General features: G+C 45.4%; 1 protein-coding gene across 2 annotated transcripts in view; it reads left to right on the top strand.

Moving 5' to 3' along the window:
- Positions 1-19,904: 19,904 nt before the first annotated feature.
- Positions 19,905-20,646, top strand: part of pla2g6 (phospholipase A2, group VI (cytosolic, calcium-independent)) — a 79,640-nt gene continuing 78,898 nt past the window's right edge. For both annotated transcript variants that reach the window (XM_080217508.1, XM_080217507.1), the window contains exon 1: positions 19,905-19,929. The gene's annotated coding sequence lies outside the window, so the exon portion shown is untranslated. The remainder of the gene's footprint in view (positions 19,930-20,646) is intronic.

Genomic DNA, 20,646 nt, shown 5'->3' with positions numbered 1-20,646 from the left:
GCAGCAGTGCTAACCACTGTGCCGCCGCCAATCTTTGTTTGCTGGTAATCTTTAGACATCTCATCCAAAGCAGTTAATCTTGAGAGAGAGATTGAGTGGTAGGTTATTTGAATGTGGGTAAACACAGTCCTATTCTCCTCACCCTGATATTAAAAAGATAACTTCAGGCAGGCTGATTACATTTATCTAGCACCCGTCTCAACATTCCAAAGTACCTTACAGCCAATGAGGTACTTCTTGAAGCGATGTCGCTGCTACGACAAAGGGAACACAGCAATTTGAGCTCAGTAAACCCTCACAGATAGTCTGTGTTCTGTAATTGTTGGGACGTCTTATTGAAGACATTGGTAAGGCCACACGTGGAATACTGCGTACGGTTCTGGCCATACTTTTATAGAAAGGATATTATTAAACTAGAAAGGGTGCAGAAAAGAGTTACTAGGATGCTATTGGGACTTGATGGATTGAGTTATAAGGAGAGGCTGAATAGATTGGAGCTTTTATCTCCAGAGTGTAGAAGGTTGAGGGATGATCTTATAGAGGTCTACAAAATAATGAGGGGCATAAATCAGATAGATAATCAATATCTTCTCCCAAAGGTAGGAGAGTCTAAACTAGAGGTCATAGCTGAGAGGGGAGAGATAAAAAAGTGTCCAGAGGGGCAATTTTTTCACACAGAGAGTGGTGAGTGTCTGGAATGAGCTGCCAGAGGTAGTAGTCGAGAGGTGTACAATTTTGTCTTTTAAAAAGCATTTAGACAGTTACATAGGTATAGAGGGATATGGGCCAAACACAGGCAATTGGGGCTAGCTTAGGCATTAAAAGAAGGGATGGACAGGTTGGGCCGAAGGGCCTGTTTCCAAGTTGTAAACCTCTATGACTAATGTTGTTTTGACCTTGTGGCTAAGATCAAGCATCAGATCAAGCCCAGGATGGGATGCAATGCCTTATCTTGTCAGCTTGGAGCTTGTTTGTCTCCCTTGAGTATTGGATTCAGTTGGAATTTGAATTTGGTTTTCAAAGCAAGCAAGGAATGGATGTGTGTTAGAAACTCCAACAGGATTAGACAGGGTAGATTCAAAAAGATGGTGGGGGGGGTCCAGAACTAGGGCGGGGGGGTTTGTGGTTTCAGGACCAGGGGTAAACCTTTTAGGACTGAGGTCAGGAGAAATTTCTTCACCCAGAGGGTGGTGAATGTGTGGAATTCACTCCCACAGAAAGTAGCTGAGGCCAAAGGATAGTGTGATTTCAAGAAGAAATTAGATCTAGCCCCTGGGGCTAAAGAGATCAAGGGATATTTGGGGGGGGGGGGGGGATCAGGATATTGAATTTGATGATCAGTCATGATCAAAATGAAGGGCTGAGTGGGCTTGAAGAGCTGGATGGCCTCTTCCTGCTTCTAGTTTCTGTGTTTAAGTAAGTTTATTTATTCGTCCCAAGTAAGACTTGCATTAACATTGCAATTAAGTTTTTGTGGAAATTTCCCTAGTCACCACAGCCCGGCACCTGATGGGGTCAATGCACCCTAACCAGCACGTCTTTCGGACTGTGGGAGGAAACCCACGCAGACACGGGGAGAACATGCAAACCCCGCACCGACAGTGACCCAAGCCGGGAATCGAACCCAGATCCCTGGCGCCGTGAGGCAGCAATGCTAACCCACTGTGCAGTTCCAAAAAATTGAAAATTTTTTAAAAAGTTGGTTGGGGGCAAATACTGGTGATAACCTCCCCGCTCTCCTTCCAAATAATGCCATGGGATGGTTTAGAGAACAGACGGGGTATCAGTTGAACATCTGATCTGACAGACAGCACCCCCAGTGTGGCATTTCCTTCCCGATGTGCTGGTGTCGACCGTGATTTTTTGCGTTCAGATCCCACGTTTCTATCCCCCCCTCCACAACAACCATTCATGCCCTTGGAAAAAATATACCTGTTTGGCCATTGAAAGGGGAAACACCTCCCTTAACAGTGCACAAAACCATTATTTCCTTTTAGTTCTGTGCATCTTGTAGATATCATGTCAAGTGAATGGAGATAGTCGCGCTGACATCGAATCGTGTCTGTCGACAAGACAGTGTGTTTTTAAAATACCGTCAATTATGAGGATTGGTTGGAACGTTTAAACAATGAGCTAAACAGAGCAGAAAGTCTGTTGACTTAACTGATCTCAACTGGGGTGGCGGGCACTATCGCTCTTGCGTTCTCTCCTGTTTACGTCTGTTTATTGGAACAGGATGCCAGCGGCTATAGTTTGAGGAGAATCACCATGAAAATCATAGAATCCCTTTTGATTAGATTTATTATTCTGACACCTATTTGTACATAGTGAAAAGTATTGTTTCTTGTGCACTATACGGGCAACTATAATACAGGAGGCCATTCGGCCCATCAAGTCAGCACCCACCACAATCCCACCCAGGTCCCATCCCCGTAACCCTTTATCCTGCTAATCCCCCTGACATTAGAGTCAATTTAGCAAGGCCAATCCACCTAACCCACACATCTTTGGAGCGTGGGAGGAAGCCAGAGCACCCCCCACAGACTGTAGGATTCTTACTGCCACAGAAACTCTACAGTGCAGAAGAAGGCCATTCAGCACATCATGTCTGTGCCGACCATAATCCCACCCAGGCCTTATCCCCATAACCACCATGGGTGACACGGTAGCACAGTGGTTGCACCGTTGCTTCACAGCTCCAGGGACCTAGGTTCGATTCCCGGCTTGGGTCACTGTCTGTGGGGAGTTTGCACATTCTCCTCGTGTCTGCATGGGTTTCCTCCGTGTGCTCCGGTTTCCTCCCACAGTCCAAAGACTTGTGGGTTAGGCTGATTGGCCATGCTAAAATTGCCCCTTAATGTCCTGAGATGCGTAGGTTAGAGGGATTAGTGGGTAAAATATATATAGGGATGTGGGGGTATGGCCTGGGTGGGATTGCAGTTGGTGCAGACTCGATGGGCCAAATGGCCTCTTTCTGTACTGTAGGATTTCTGTGATTCTATTTTTACCTATTTACCCTGCTAGTCCCCCTGACACTGAGGGCAATTCAGCGTGGCCAGTCCACCTAACCTGCAAATCTTTGGCATGTGGGAGGAAACTGGAGCATCCGGAGGAAACCCACGCAGACATGGGGAGAACGTGCAAGCTCCATACAGACAGGAGGCTGGAATTGAATCTGTGTCCCTGGCGCTGTGAGGCAGCAGTGCTAAACACCACAGTGCCACCATGCCACCCACGTGTAGCTTTTTACCATCTGGGAGGAGCTTGTGCCATGATAAATTGACCTGTTTTGACTGCGCTGTGAACGCACATTAGAGGGTGAAGTTTTAAAGAAGAATTTTTTTTTAAAAGTTGGCGGAGGATAAATATTAGGGATAACTTCCCTGCTCTTCCTCAAAATAATGGCATGGGATCATTTAAAGCACAGGCAGGGTCTCAGTTTAATATCCGACAGACAGCACCTCCAACAGTGCAGCACTTCCTCTACAATGCACCCGAACGTCAATCATGAGCTTTCTGCTCAGATCCAGCAGTGGGATTTGAACCGGGAACCGTGTGATTCAAGAGGCAAGCGTGCTACCAACTGAGCCACAGCCAACAAGCACAAACAAAGAAGCAGAGGAGGCCATTCGGCCCTTCGAGCCTGCTCCGCCATTCATTTTGATCATGGTTGATCATCAAATATCCTGATTCCCCTTTCCTCTCGCCGTATCCCTCCATGCCTTTAGCCCCAAGAGCGATATCTAATTTCTTCTCGAAATCACACAAGGTTTTGGTCTCATACATGTCGCACTAGGTATTTTTCCTACTGCCTTGGCCAGCTCGTCAGGACCCATTGTACCATCACCATTATACCCCCACCAATTCTTTATTCCCTCCAAGCAAAAGGCTTCCCTTTTGCTTATGCTATTAACATCAACACAATCCGTCAGCGGGTACGAGAAATGATCCAGGGCTCCAGACACTTAACAGAAGCCATTGCAACCGGTGCCAACAGTCCCAACCCACTGTGACAGCGGAATCTGGAAAATACCTCGCCGGTTCCAAGTAGAAATGACTAGGCAGCACATAACTTAGGTTCCGAAATGGATTCCAGATAGTCACCCAACCACATGGTTAAATATTAAACAGATGGCTGGACTGCGAAAAAGTTCCTGCAGGAACTGCATGCATGTGGACATAGCCTACACAATCCACATGCTTGTGGCAGTTTGAGAGGGCTCCAATTCAACAATACAGCTTCAGTTCAACAACACAACGTTTTGTTTTCAATTTCCAATTTTAAACAGACTGTTTTCCAATCTTTCCACTGGCATGCACTTTAAGAGAGCTTAAATGGGACTAAACAATTTGATTTTTGACTCTATTTCCGATTTCAAGCTGACTGTTTTCCAAGCTTCTCGTTCTATCTTTGTGTTAATATGTTGATTACCAACAGATTAAAATCAGATCATTAACATTTCCTGCATTTTTTACATGTGGGTTAGAAATTGCTTCAACTCAAATCTCCTGTGTTTTTAAACGTTATTTATCTGTATCCACATGTGGGTTATTAGTAGATTTAAATCAAATCAATACTTTTGTTTTAAACATTTACATGTATCCACTTGTGGGTTAAAAATCGCTTCAAGTCAATATCTCCTGTGTTTTTAAACATTATTTACCTGCATCCACAAATGGGTTATTAATAGATTTAAATCAAATCAATACTTTTGTTTTAAACATTTACATGTATCCACATGTGGGTTCAAAATTGATTCAGATTAAATCACTATCCCCTGTTTTTAAATGTTATTTACATGTCCATATGTGGGTTAAAAAGTGATTTAAATCAAATCAACAGTTCTTATTTTTTAAATGTTATTTACATGTATCCACATATGGGTTATTAGAAGATTTAAATCAAATCAATACTTATTTATTGAATGTTATTTGTATGTATCCACCTGTGGATTAATAATAGAATTAAAGTCAAATCAATATCTTCTGTGTTTTTAAATGTTATTTGCATGTATCCACGTGGGTTATTAGTAGGTTTAGATCAAATCAATACTTATTTAATGCTATTTACATGTATCCACATGTGGATTAATAATAGATTAAAGTCAAATCAATATTTTTTATTTTAAATGTTATTTACATGTATCCACATGTGGGTTATTAGTAGATTTAAACCAAATCAACACTTACTTAATGTTATTTATATGAATCAACCTGTGAATTAATAAAGTCAAATCAATATTTCTTATTTTTTTCAAATATTAACATGTATCCATCTGTGGACTAACAATAAGATAAAAATCAAATCATCAATATTTCCTGTTTGTTTTCTAAAATGTCATTTACATGCACCTACCTGCGGCTTGCTGCAACTTCCCTCTCTGGGCCTTTTCTTTGCTTCAGGCTTCGCTTGCTGAATATCTGATCCTCCGAGGTGCTTAATCTCTCCTCCCTTTTCCTTCCTTGCTTCTCCACCCTGGTTGGGTGAGACGAAGAGTGGGGGGATAAAAGGCTTCAGCAAAGCAGAGAAAAAAAACCCAACAACCAGCGACTTGAGTCAAGTTAAAAAATCCAACAGAAAGGTGGTGGAGGAGGTCGTGGGGTGGGGGGTGAAAGAAGGGGATCCAACTTCAGTCTGGAATGGAATGAGAGAGAGAGAGATCTTCAGTGTCAAATCAGTTACCCCCTCCCCCAAAAAAGGGGAAAAATTTACTCTTCCCCAACAAAAATAAAAAAAGATACAGACAACATTAAAGTATCTCTGGATTCTACAAGATTGAAGTATCTCTGAGGATTCAACCATAAAAGTACATGCTCACAGAACTGCAACTCAGAGTGATTCAGCACCAAAACACCCAGCCCAACTCAGTAACAATTTCTGGTCAACAGAAACTTCTTCCTTATTTTTCTTTTAAATTAACATTTAAAAAAAGGGGGTCACATTAGGGGTTGTTGAAAATGATTACCTCTTTCCCCCCCGCCCCACCTTTACTCACTCTTTCCAGTGGAACTTGGGGCGAGATCTGCCCTGTGTTGTTTTGTCTCCAAGTCCCTGTGTATGAAAACAAGTCAGTTCCTGGAATTCCTGGGTCAGATGATACATTCACACACACACGCAGATGCCTTTCATTCATAAAAAACACACAGCGGCGCCCGCGCGTCACCAGCTGCTGCCCATACATGGCAATGGGGCTGACGTCATCCGATCCGGTGGAAAGGGGATGATGTAATCCCTGAGAAGGGGGCGGGGCCGGCGCCACCTTTGTGCGGGGCGCCGCGGGGCCATAAGTGCCACCATCGTCGGGCGGGGGCAGAGGGTTCGGCGCCATCTTTGTGCGGGGCGCGGCGCATCTCCATCTCTGGGGCGTGGCCTCAGAGGGAGAGGAGGAGGAGGAGGAGGCTAGTTGTCGCCATCTTTGTGAGGGGCGCAGCACCTCCTCTAAGCGCGGGCATGATGCCGCCTTCTCTCTGGGTATAGGAAGCAATGACGGCGCCATATTTGTAGGGGGCATGGGCCCCCCCCCACTGACTGCCAAGCCAAGAGGCTCTCTCTCCAGTGGGCCTCAGTTCACTCTCTGTTTTAAAGTTTATTTTGTTAGTGTCACAAGTAGGCTGACATTAACACTGCAATGAAGTTACTGTGAAAATCACCTGGTCGCTTGACATGCACGTTTTTTGGACACTTAAGGGACAATTTAGCCTGGCCAATCCATCCGCCTAACCTCCATCCCGCAAACCAGCCTCCCATCCATTGACTCTGTCTACACTTCCCGCTGTCCTGGCAAAGCAGCCAGTATAACTAAGGATCCCACGCACCCCGGCCATTCTCTCTTCCACCTTCTTCCATCGGGAAAGAGATACAAAAAATCTGAGGTCACGTACCAACTGACTCAATAACAGCTTCTTCCCTGCTGCCATCAGACTTTTCAATGAACCTACCTCGCATTAAATTGATCTTTCTCTACACCCTGTTTGTGACTGTAACACTACATTCTGCACTCTCTCGTTTCCTTCTCTGTGAACGATATGCTTTGTATAGCGCACAAGAAACAATACTTTTCATTGTATGTTAATACATGTGACAATAATAAATCAAATCAAATCTTTGGGCACTAAGGGGCAATTTATCACGGCCAATGCACCTAACCTGCACATCTTTGGACTGTGGGAGGAAACTGGAGCACCTGCAGGAAACCCACATTGACACAGGGAGAATGTGCAAACTCCACACAGACAGCGACCCAAGCCAGGAATTGAACCCAAGTCTCTGGCACTGTGAGGTAGCAGTGCTAATGACTGTGCCACCGTGCCACTTATTTTGAAATGTACTTTTTTAAGTGTAGACATTGTTGTGTCACAGGAAATGCAGCAGCCAATTTGTGCACAGCAAGCTCCCACAATGTGATGATGCCCAGGTATTCTGAGGTTGTCTTTTCAGTGATGTTAATTGAATGATAAATATTGGCTTGGACAATGGGGAGAACTCCCCTGGTCTTGCTCAAAACAACACTGTGGGATCTTTTACATCCTTGTGAGTGGGCAGGCGGAATCTCAGTTTAGCATCACAGCCAGCAGTGACAGTGCAGCACTCCCCGTGTACTACACTCGGATATCAATCTGGCTTAAGTGCCTGAGTCTCTGGAGCCGATCTTTCTCCCACAGTTGGACTGTACATAGAGTGCACGAGATGAAGTGGCAGCCAGCTCCAGCATTCACATTGCAGTTAAATTTGACATGATCTGGATTAAACCAATATATCAAACTAATGGGGTGGCACAGTGGTTAGCACTGCTGCCTCACTGCACCAGAGACCCGGGTTCGATTGCCGGCTTGGGTCACTCTCTGTGTGGAGTCTGCACACCCTCCCCATGTCTGCGTGGGTTTCCTCCAGGTTCTCTGGTTTTCGTCACACAGTCTGGGTGCATTGGCCGTGCTAAATTCTCCCTCAGTGTACCCAAACAGGTGCTGGAGTGCGACGACTAGGGGATTTTCACAGTAACTTCATTGCAGCCTACTTGTGACACTAAGGGTGTCAGGGTGGCACAGTGGTTACCACTGCTGCCTCATAGTGCCGGGAACTCCTGTTCAATTCCTGGCTTGGGTCACTGTTTGTGTGGAGTTTGCATATTCTCCCTGGGTGCTCCGGTTTCCCCCCCACAGTCCAAAGGTGTGCAGGTTAGGTTGATTGGCCATGCTAAATTGCCCCTTAGTGTCCAAATGTGAGCAGGTTAGGTGGGTTGGCCATGCTAAATTGCATCTTAGTGTCAGGGAGAATAGCCAGGGCAAATGCATGGCATTATGGGAATGGGCGTGGGTTGGATTGTGGTCAATGCAGACTCGATGGGCTGAGTGGCCTCCTTCTGCACTGCAGGGATTCTACGAGTACAGAGAGGTGATGGCCCAAAGGTATTATCGTCAGATTATTAATAAATTTTACACAGATGTGTAGGTAAGGCGGATTGGCCATACTAAATTTCCCCTCAGTGTCCAAAGATGTACGGATTAGGTGGATTGGCTGTGCTAAATTGCCCCTTAGTGCCTAAAGGTGTGCAGGTTAGGTACATCGGCCATGTTAAACTGTATGTTTTTTGTCAAGGGGATTAGCAGGGTAAACATGTGGGGTTACGGGGATAGGGCCTGGGTGGGATTGTTGTGGGTGCAGGCCCAATGGACTGAATGGTCTCCTTCTGCACTGTAGAGATTCTGTGATCAATAAATTCTTAAAAACCTTTAATTCTCAAATCTATATCATTAGCTGAGTCTTATTCAAAGGGACGAGGGGAGAAGTTCAACCAATTGATGGGGGGGGTAGGCAAAACATTCAAAAGAATTTCAGTTGAGAAAAAATCCTTAAGGCATACCAAGGACTCAGAAATGCATGGTAAGCAAATCTAATGTGAAATATATTAATGTATATATCAGAGATATGTTTAACATATCAAATATTGCAGAAAAATGTGTAAGAAAAACAAATCATACAAATCTCTGAAGGGAGATGAGAGAAACGATTGGATTGTACAAGGAAACTGTTGCATAAAGAGGTGGTTAGGAGGTCAAATAGCAAACCAGACTTGGTGGACTTTAACCAACCTTATATAAACAGGATCAACTCAAATATTTAACCCGTTAAGTGCTTACTTCCAGGGTTTAATCTGTGCATAACACACTATAGGAACATGCTCTCTTTGCAAGGAGCTTCCATTCCTCAACCTGGGACAGCACGGTGGCACAACGGTTAACACTGCTGCCTCACACAGCACCAGGCACACAGGTTTGATTCCCAGCTCGAGTCACTGTCTGTGTGGAGCCTGCGCATTCTCCCCGAGTCTGCGTGGGTTTCCTCCGGGTGCTCCAGTTTCCTCCCACTGTCTGAAAGACGTGCTGGTTAGGGTGCATTGGCTGTGTTAAATTCTCCCTCAGAGTACGCAAACAGGAGCCGGAGTATGGCAACTAGGGGATTTTCACAGTAACTTCATTGCAGTGTTCATATAAGCCTAAAGTAAAGTTTATTTATTAGTCACAAGTATGGCTTACATTAACACTTCAATGAAGGTACTGTGCAATTCCCCTAGTCGCCACAGTCCCGTGCCTATTTGGATCAATGCACCCTAACCAGCACGTCTTTCAGACTGGGGGAGGAAACCAGAGCACCTGGAGGAAACCCATGCAGACATTTAAGGCAACACTTATCTTATTAATAGTCTAGCAATAAGACCACTGGGGTGACACAGTGGTGCTGTGGTTAGCACTGCTGCATCACAGCACCAGGGACCTTGGTTTGAGTACAGCTTGGCTCAATCTCTGTGTGGAGTTTGCACATCCTCCCCGTGTCTGCTTGGGTTTCCTCCGGATGCTCCAGTTTCCTCCCACAGTTTGAAAGACTCTCTGGTTAGGTGCATTGGCCATGCTAAATTCTCTCTCAGTGTACCTAAACAATGTGTGGTGACTTAGGGGAATTTCACAGTAAGCTTACTTGTGACACTAATAAATAAACTTAAAACTTTAATGGTTTGTTAACGTTTAAATTTTTTAAAAAATTATTAATAATCTAGTGATAATACCACTGGGCCATCGCCTCCTGTACTCATAGAATCATGGAATCCCTACAGTACAGAAAGAGGCCATTCAGCCCATCGAACCTGCACCGACCGCAATCCAACCCAGGCCCATTCCCATAACCCCATGCATTTACCCTAGCTAGTCTCCCTGACACTAAGGTGCAGTTTACCATCTAATTTGCACCTTAGTGTCCAATGCACCTAACCGTCACATCTTTGGACACCAAGGGGCAATTTAGCATGGCCAATCCACCTAACCTGCTCATCTTTGGACACTAAGGGGCATTTAGCATGGCCAATCCACCTAACCTGCTCATCTTTGGACACTAAGGGGCATTTAGCATGGCCAATCCACCTAATCTGCACATCTTTGGACGCTAAGGGGCAAGTTATCATGTCAATCTACCTAACCTACACATCTTTGGACATGAAAGGGTAATTTAGCATGGCCAATCCACCTAACCTACTCATCTTTGGACACTAAAGGGTAATTTAGCATGGCCAGTCTACCTAAACCTGTTCTATATTATTTCAATTCCAAGTTCATTTGATTAGTGAACTGAAATTAAAATTAGACATCCCCATGGGGTTATGCGACCTTGAGTTCCTGCATCCTTAGTTGAGGCCACGAGATCGCAGTATCGTCATTATTTTGCACAATGTTCCCCCCACCATGCACATAAAAACTCATTTTGAATCACTTGTTTTAAGTTCTAATATTTCATTTAATCTCTGCTATTCCCAAAAGCTGCATTTGAATAAGGGTAATAATTCCACAGAAGAATTAAATATGATCTGATTATTCAGTACTAGGATATTCCATTCACCATACATTTAGCCCAGTTACACATTCACCCACCAGTTGGGTAAACAAATCTATTACCGCAAGTCAGGCCCGATCTGATAAAATTCCCAACAATGCCCCGAAACTGAAGTTTACAGCATAAAAGTGAAGCAAAGATCAAGGTATAGAGCACTGGTCCAAAACAAAGAGGGAGGAATGTTGAATGAAAAGATAAGGGTAGTATGTACAAACAGAAAGGTCACAGCAGCAGTAGATTTTAAACAGCTTGACGTATACTTGGGGAGTTACAAATAATCAGCATTTTCCTGCTGCCAGGGTGGCACAGTGGTTAGCACTGCTGCCTCACAGCGCCAAGGACCCGAGCTCTATTCCTGCCTTAGACCATAAGACATAGGAGCAGAATTAGGCCATTCGGCCCATCGAGTCTGCTCTGCCATTCAATCAGGGCTGATTTTATTTCTCATCCCCCCATTATCCTGCCTTTTCCCCAGAACCCCTGATCCCCTTGTCAATCAAGAACTTATCTATATCTGTCTTAAAGGCACTCAATGGCCTGTACTCCACAGTCTTCTGCAGCAAAGAGTTCCACAGATTCACCATTCTCTGGCTGAAGAAATTCCTCCTCCTCTCTTTAGCCTGAGGTTGTGCCGTCTGGTTCTAATTTTTCCTATTAGGAGAAACATCCTGTCCACATCCACTCTATACAGGCGTCACAGTATCCTGTAAGTTTCAATAAGATCCCCTATCATCATTCTAAACTACGAGTACAGATCCAGAGTCCTCAACCGTTCCTCATACGACAAGCTCTTCATTCCAGGGATCATTCTTGGGAATCTCCTCTGGACCCTTTCCAAGGCCAGCACGTGCTTCCTTAGATAGGGGGCCCAAAACTGCTCACAATACTCCAAATGGGATCTGACCAGAGCTTTATACAGTCTCAGAAGTACATCCCTACCCTTATATTCTGGCCCTCTCAACATGAAATCTAACATTGCATTTGCCTTCCGAACTGCCAACTGAACCTGCACGTTAACCTTAAGAGAATCTTGAACAACAACTCCCAAGTCCCTTTGTGTTTCTGATTTTCTAAGCATTTTCCAATTTGGAAAGTAGTCTACGCCTCCATCCCTCCTTCCACAAAGTGTTTAACCTCACACTTTTCCACATTATATTCCATCTGCCACTTCTTTGCCCACTCTCTTAACCTGTCCAAGTCCTTCTGCAGCCCCTCTGCTTCCTCAATACGACCTGTCCCTCTACATATTTTTGTGTCATCTGCAAATTTAGTAACAGTGCCTTCAGTTCCTTCCTCCAAATTGTGAAAAGGTGTGGTCCCAGCACTGATCCCTGAGGCACATCACCAGTCACCGGCTGCCATCCTGAGAAAGACCCCTTTATCTCCACTGTCTGCCTTCTGCCAGTCAACCAATCCTCTACCCATGCCAGGATCTTACCCTTAATACCATGGGCACTTATTTAACAATTTCCTATGCGGCACCTTGTCAAGGCCCTTCTGGAAATCTAAGTAAATTACGTCCACTGGTTCCCCTTTATCGAACTTCCTTGTTACCTGCTCAAAGAACTCTAACAGATTTGTCAGACATGACCTCCCGTTGACAAAGCCGGGCTGACTCAGTCCTACTTTATCACGCACTTCCAGGTACTCTGGGATTTCATCTTTCATAATGGACTCTAAAATCTTGCCAATGACCGAAGTCAGGCTAACCAGCTTATAATTTCTCATCTGCCACTCCCTCCCTTCTTAAACAGCGGTGTTACATTAGCAATTTTCCAGTCCTCTGGTACCATCCCTGCCTCCAATGATTCCTAAAAGATCACCACCAATGCCTACACAGTTTCTTCAGCTATCTCTTTTAGAACCCTGGGGTGTAGTCCATCCGGTCCAGGTGATTTATCCACCTTCAGACCTTTCAGTTTTCCCAGAACTTTCTCCTTAGTGATGGCCACTACAATCCCCTGTGCCCCCTGACTCTCCTGGAGCTCTGGCCTCCTACTGGTATCTTCCACTGTGAAGACTGATGCAAAGTAACTATTCGGTTCCTCTGTCATTGCTTTGTTTCCTACTATTCCTTCTCCAGCCTCATTTTCCAGTGGGCCAATGTCTATTTTTGCCTCTCTCTTACCTTTCATATATTGAAAGAAACTCTTCCTATCTCCTTTTATGTTACTAGTAAGCTTACTCTTGTATTCCATCTTCTCTCTCCTTATTGCTTTTTTAGTTGTCCTCTGCTCACTTCTAAAGGCTTCCCAATCCTGTGGCTTCCCACTAATCCTTACCACTTTGTATGCTTTTCCTTTTGCTTTTATGCTCTCCTGGACTTCCCTCATCAGTCACGGGTGCCTTGTTCTCCCCTTAGCATGTTTTTTCCTCCTTGAGATGAATTTCTGTTGTGTCTCCTGAATAACTCTGAAAAACTCCTGCCATTGCTGTTCCACTGTCTTCCCTGCTAGGCTCCCTTTCCAATCAACTCTGGCTATCTCCTCCCCCATGTCTTTGTAGTTACCTTTATTTAATTGTAATACTGTTACATTTGATTCCAGCTACTCCTCCTGGACCCAGCACAATTCAGATGAAGACCATCCCATTGGAACAGGTCCCCTCTCCCCCAGTACTGGTGCCAGTGTCCCCATGAATTCAAACCCATTCCTCCCACACCAATCTCTGAGCCACACATTTACCTCCTTCATTTCGTTGATCTTCATGGCTCAGGTAGTAATCCAGAGATTATTACCTTTTTGGATCACTGTCTGTACAGAATTTGTATGTTTTCCCCGTATCCACGTGGGATTCCTCTGGGTGCTCCGGTTTCCTCCCATAATCCGAAAGATGTGCGGGTTAGGTGGATTGGCCATGCTAAATTGTCTCCAGGGTAGCATGGTGGCACAGTGGTTAGCACTGCTGTCACACAGCGCCAGGGACCTGCGTTCAGTTCCTGGTTTGGGTCACTGTGCAGTGTCTGCACGTTCTCCCCGTGTCTGCGTGGGTTTCCCCTGGGTGCCCTGGTGTCCTCCCGCATTCTGAAAGATGTGCGGGTTAGGTGGATTGGCCACGCTAAATTGTCTCCAGGGCAGCATGGTGGCACAGTGGTTAGCACTGATATCACACATCGCCAGGAACCTGGGTTCGATTCCTGGCTTGGTCACTGTCTGTGTGGAGTTTGCACGTTCTCCCCGTGTCTGTGTGGGTTTCCTCCGGGTGCTCCGGTTTCCTCCCACATTCTGAAAGACGTGCTGGTTAGGTGCATTGGCTGTGCTAAATTCTCTCTCAATGTACCTGAATAGGCACCGGAGTGTGGTGACTAGGGAATTTTCACAGTAACTTCATTGCAGCGTTAATGTAAGTCTACACGTGACTGATAAATAAACGTTAACTTTTCTCGACGAGCAAACACAATGCCTGGCAGTTAAATAATTTATTGGATTATCACAGAATCATAGAATCCCTACAGTGCAGAAGAAGGCCATTTGGCCCATCGTGTCTGTACTGACAACAATCCCACCCAGGCTCTATCCCCATAACCCCATGTATTTTACCCTGCTAATCACCCTGACATGATTTAGCATGGCCAATCCACCTAACCCTCACATATTTGGACGCTAAAAAATGCGATTAAAATATAATTTCACCTCTACCCTGGTATCAACAAGTGAGAAGTCTCACAACACCAAGTTAAAGTCCAACAGGTTTTTTTGATAGTAAACGTCGCTACCAAATAAACTACAGTTTACTACCAAATAAAGCTGTTGGACTTTTAACCTGGTGTTGTGAGACTTTTTACTGTGTTTACCCCAGTCCAATACTGGCATCTCCACATCATCAACAAGTGACCAGACATCATTCTTAAAAACAAAAAAGAAACTTACATTTATTTAACATCTTTTACAACCTCGGGGCATTCACAAAACACTTTACAGCCAAACACTGTTTGCTGTGCAGACACATGGATTTGGGCCGGTGTCTGTGGGAGTTTGCGCATTCTCCCCGTGCTTGCGTGGGTTTTCTCCGGGTGCTCCAGTTTCCTCCCACACCCCAAAGATGTGCTATTAGGCTGACTGGAGGTCATAAATTGTTCCTAAATTAGTTTTCCCTCAATGTGGAATGCCATAAGCATAGATAAGGGTCATGGGTGGAGTGGGGACTGGTAATGTTAAAATGGTGGCGTGGGCTTGTTGAGCCGAAGGGCCTGTTTCCCGGGCTGTGTTGTTCTTCGTTCTTTGTTCAATGAAGTAAGAATCATAGAATCCCCTACAGTTCAGAAGGAGGCCCTTCGGCCCATTGAGTCCACACCTATTGCGTCCAACAGAGTAACTCACCCAGGTCCTTTCCTCCACCCTATCCCCATAACCCCACACATTTAGCATGGCTAATCCATCTAACCTAAACATCTTGGGGATATTATGGGGAATTTAGCATAATGAATCCACCTAAACTGCACATCTTTGGACACTAAGGGAAAAATTTTCCCATCCCGCCTACCATGGGAATCATAGTGGATGAGGAATGGATCATGCAAAGGTCTATCGACCTTGGGTGGGATTTTATGGCTTCGGGAAGAAGGAGGCCATAAAATCCCGCCCAAAATGGCAATTTAGCATGACCAACCCACCTAACCTACACATCTTTGGATACTAAGGCGTATTTTAGCATGGCCAATCCACTGAACCTACACATCTTTGGAGGGGCAATTTAGCATGGCCAAACAGAGAGGTGATGGCCTAGTGGTATTATCACAAGATCCAGCAACTCAGCTAATGTTCTAGGGACCCGGGTTCAAATCCCACCAAGGCAGATGGTGGGAATTTGAATTCAACAAACAATACCTGGAATCAAGAATCTGCTGATGACCATGGAACCATTGTCGATTGTCGGAAAAACCCATCTGGTTCACTAATGTCCTTTAGGGAAGGAAATCTGATGTCCTTACCCGGTCTGGCCTACGTGTGACTCCAGAGCCACAGCAATGTGGTTGACTCTCAACTGTCCTCTGAAATGCCCTAGCAAGCCACTCATTTCAAGGGCAACTAGGGATGGGCAATAAATGCTGGCCCAGCCAGCGAAGCTCGTGTCCCATAAATGAATAAAAAAAAACCTACTGATGACCATTGTCGATTGTCAGAAAAACCCAACTGATTCACTGTCCTTTAGGGAAGGAAATCTGCCCTCTTTACCTGGTCAGGCCTACATGTGAGTCCAGAGCCACAGTGGTTGACTCTCAACTGCCCTCTGAACAAGGGCAAGTAGGGATGGGCAATAAATGCTAGTCAACTAACGATGGGTTTGACAAAGGAATTTTAAAAAAAGTACAGCACAGGAATGGGCCCTTTGGCCCATAATGTTGTGCCAAACACAACGCCAAACTAAACTAATCCCGTCTGCCTGCCCTTGGTCTATATCCCTCTATTTCTTGAATATTCGTGTGCTTATCTAAAGCCTCTTAAACGCCCCTAACCTATCTGCCTGCACCACAACCCCGTTCTAGACCCCTTCTGCTCTCTGTGTAAAAAACTTGCCTCTCACATCTCCATTGAACATTCCCCCTCTCATCTTAAGTGCATGCCCCCTAGTATTAGATATTTCAACTCTGGGAAGAAGATTCTGACTATCAACTCTATTTATGCCTCTCATAATTTTATAGTTAAAAAGCAGGTATCAGTAAAAACTGACCATAAAAGATCAGTTCACCTGATAAAGTCCTTCAGAGGATTGACCACCCTGACCTGGTCTGGCTGACAGGTGACTCCAGACCCACAGCAGTACAGTTCACTTGAACTGTGGTCTGAAGTAGACGAGCAAGCCATTAGGGATGGGCTATGTCATGCAGTTGGGCCTTCCTAGTTACACCCACATTCTGTGAATGAATAACAAAAGGAGCAGTTGTTTTAATAACTTGGTTTGAGATATGTCACTTAGAGAGTGTTGCATCAATCTATTCCAATTGTGACGCACTAAGGCAAACTTTCATCTGTTTCCATAGTATTCCTGGAACAGGTCGCTAGTCTGTCACCAGGGGCTTATAGCTTAAGGGGCACCACTCCATACCAAATGTAGCTGATCAGGAATCTCTGCCGCTCTTACCAACAACCATTGACATGTTTGGAAGGATTTGCAGGTTGACACTCAACCTGTTTGAAGGCGCTATGAAAGCATCTTTCTTGGCCACCAAGCCCTGGGGGTGGGACTCGGTAGCACAGTGATCAGCACTGCTGCTTCACAGCTCCAGGGACCTGGGTTCGATTCCCGACTTGGGTCACTGTCTGTGTGGAGTTTGAACATTCTCCTCGAGTCTGCATGGGTTTCCTCCGGGTGCTCCGGTTTCCTCCCACTGTCCAAAAATGTGCAGGTTAGGTTGATTGGCCGTGCTAAAAATTGTCCCTTAGAGGCATGAGATGTGTAGGTTAGAGGGATTAGCGGGTAAATATGTAGGGATATGGGGGTAGGGCGTGGGTGGGTTTATGGTCGGTGCAGACTCGATGGGCCGAAGGGCCTCCTTCTGCACTGTGGGGTTTCTATGATTCTATGACTCGAACCCAGAGCTTCTGGCTCAGAGGCAGGGGTGCTAACCCATTCTGCCATAAGAGCTATGGCACAATAAATTTACCAAGTGAGTTGTGGGACATTGGCCCGGGTTTCTAATAGTTGTATTTTCAAAATATATGCTTTATTCATAAAATTTGTAAAAGTTTGTTACAGAGTATTTCAAATTTGACGTGAAATAAAGTGCAAAACAGTTCGAATTCTTTCAATACAATACACCAAACTGAGAATACAGGTCATTACAACATACGTTTCATGACAAGCGTCCCCTGCTGAAGGAAACCTGAGTGTTTATTTATGGGTTTGAGCCCCTCAGTATAATATGGCAGGGAGGGGCTTTGAAAGCGTACTTCCCATAGAACCATAGAATCCCTACAGTGCAGAAGAAGACCATTCGGTCCATTAAGTCCCATCCCAGCAGGGAAGAAGCTGTCCTTGAGTCAGTTGGTACGTGCCCTGAGACTTTTGTAGCTTTTTCCGAACGGAAGAAGGTGGAAGAGAGGATGTCCGGGGTCACTCATTACACCGGATGCTTTCCTGAGACAACAGGAAGTGTAGATGGAGATAATGGATGGGAGGCTGTTTTGCGTGATGGACTGGACTTTGTTCATGACCCTTTGTCGTTTCTCATGGTCTTGGCTGGAGCAGGAGCCACACCAAGCTGTGATACACCTGGAAAGGATTCTTTCTATGGTACATCTGTAGATGTTGGTAAGACATGCCAAATTTCCTTAGTCTCCTGAGAAAGTAGGGCTGTTGGTGAGCTTTCTTAAGAACATAAGAACATAAGAAATAGGAGCAGGCGTAGGCCATCTAGCCCCTCGAGCCTGCCCCGCCATTCAATAAGATCATGGCTGATCTGTCGTGTCTCAGTTCCACATTCTCGCCCTCTCCCCATAACCCTTAATCCCCTCTCTTATCAAAAACCCATCAACCCGTGTCTTAAAAATATTTAGCGAGGCAGCCTCCACCACTTCAACGGGCAGAGAATTCCAGAGATTCACCACCCTTTGAGTGAAGAAGTTCCTCCTCAACTTCGTTCTAAACCTCCCCCCCTTTATCTTGAGGCTGTGCCCTCTAGTCCTACTGTCCTTTCTGAGCGGGAAGAGCCTCTCCACCTCTATCCTATCCATCCCATTCATCATCTTATATGTCTCAATGAGATCTCCCCTCATTCTTCTAAACTCTAACGAGTACAAGCCTAGTTTATTCAGCCTCTCCTCATAGTTCAACCCCCTCAACTCCGGTATCAGCCTAGTAAACCTCCTCTGCACTCCCTCCAAGGCCAAAATATCCTTGCGTAAGTGTGGCGACCAAAACTGCACACAGTACTCCAGCTGCGGCCTCACCAGTGCCCTGTACAGCCACAGCAAGACCTCCTTACTTCTATATTCAATCCCCCTCGCTATGAAGGCCAGCATTCCATTCTTAACTATAGAGTTGGCATGGGGGGACCAGGACAGACTGTTGGTGATCTGGACACCTAAAAACTTGAAGCTCTCAACAATTTCCAATTTGTCCTCGTTGATGTGAAGAGGGGCATGTCCTCCATTATGCTTCCTGAAGTTAATGACAAAATCCTTCATTTTGTTGACATTGAGGGACAGAGTACTGTCACCGCACCAATTCACCAGATTCACTATCTCTTTCCTGTACTCTGCCCCATCACTGTTTGAGATCTGACTCACTATGTCTGTTTCATCAGCAAACTTGAAAATTGAGTTGGAGGGGAATTTGACCACACAGTCATTGGTGTAAAAGTATGGGCTGAGGACACAGCCTTTTGGGACACCGGTGTTGAGGAGGTCTTGTTGCCTATTGCTGGGGTCTTTTAAAAGGCTTCTGGATGAGTATATGGGATCTAATGGCATTGGGAGTTACAGATAGTTCTATGGCTTGGTAGGTATAGATGTGATCGGCGCAACTTGTGGGCCGAAGGGCCTGTTTGTGCTGTAGTGTTCTATGTTCTATCCTTACAGATTGCATCTGTGGGCTAGCGTACCCAAACAGCCACTGGAATGTGGTGACTAGGTGATTTTCATAGGTACTTCATTGCAGTGTTAATGTAAGCCTATTTGTGACACCAATAAATAAACTTTACCCTTAAATATCTTAATTTTCTACCTTCAGTATTCTAATAAACACATATGATATGCATTCAGTTTGTTTAATTCCCTCTGGGATTTTTAAATTCTCATATTGCCATTGCTGGTTAGATGGATGACATAGTTTAACTGAAGGAGCCAGTATCAAATATGGCATACATTGGCGTTCTTTTGAGCGCTGCCTTGATGAAACGTGGCGGCAGCCAGACTTCCGGTGCGAGGCTAAGGTGGGCGGGGCGATCACGTGAGGCGAGGAAGATCCCGCCCCCCTCGCCGGCCGGCGATTGGTCGCCGTCCCGCGCCGGCGGCGTCTCTCATTGGAGGCGGTGGCTGTCGGTGAGGTTTGAGGGCGGGGCCGCAGCGGAGGGGGTGGGGCCGAGCGGGGGAGCGCGAGGCGGACTGAAGGTAAATGTTTCAGGAATGTTCTGGGGCGAGAGGTTGTGGCCAAGTTAGGCCCAAACCACATTAAATTAGATTAAAATCACCTCTAAATTACATGGGGGTGGGGGCATTTATTTTAAGGGCATCAGTGGCAAGTGGGATGTTGATGTGGAATGTGGGATGTTAGCAGACCACTGGAACCTTCCAGATAATTCTAAATTAATCTTAAAATTCATCATTTTTGTGCCCTAAAAATGACCAAGAACCTCCTCCTTGCTCAACAGTTAGGCCTAAACCCCTCTTTTTAAATGGCTGGTTGGGTGGAGGATGATGGGCTGCCAACTCTCTAGGATTGCCCTGGAGCCTCAATGAATCCATACAGCATAGGAGGAGGCCATTTGGTCCATTGAGGCTGTGCTGACTCTCCATCAGAGCATCCCACCTAGGTCCTATTACTGTAACCCTGTACATCTACCATGGCCAATCTGCCTAACCTACACATCTTTGGACACTAAGGAGCAATTTAGCATGGCCAATCCACCTAACCTGCACATCTTTGGACACTAAGGGACAATTTAGCATAGCCAATCCACCTAATCCGCACATCTTTGGACACTAAGCTGTAATTTAGCATGGGCAATCCACCTAAACTACACATCTTTGGACACTAAGGGACAATTTAGCATGGCCAATACATCTAATCTGCACACCTTTGGACACTAAGCTGCAATTTAGCATGGC

The sequence above is a fragment of the Carcharhinus amblyrhynchos genome, chromosome 35 (assembly GCF_965287045.1).
Source record: "Carcharhinus amblyrhynchos chromosome 35, sCarAmb.v2.hapA, whole genome shotgun sequence".
In the NCBI taxonomy this organism is placed as follows: domain Eukaryota; kingdom Metazoa; phylum Chordata; class Chondrichthyes; order Carcharhiniformes; family Carcharhinidae; genus Carcharhinus; species Carcharhinus amblyrhynchos.
This window is presented reverse-complemented; position numbering and strand designations above follow the sequence as displayed.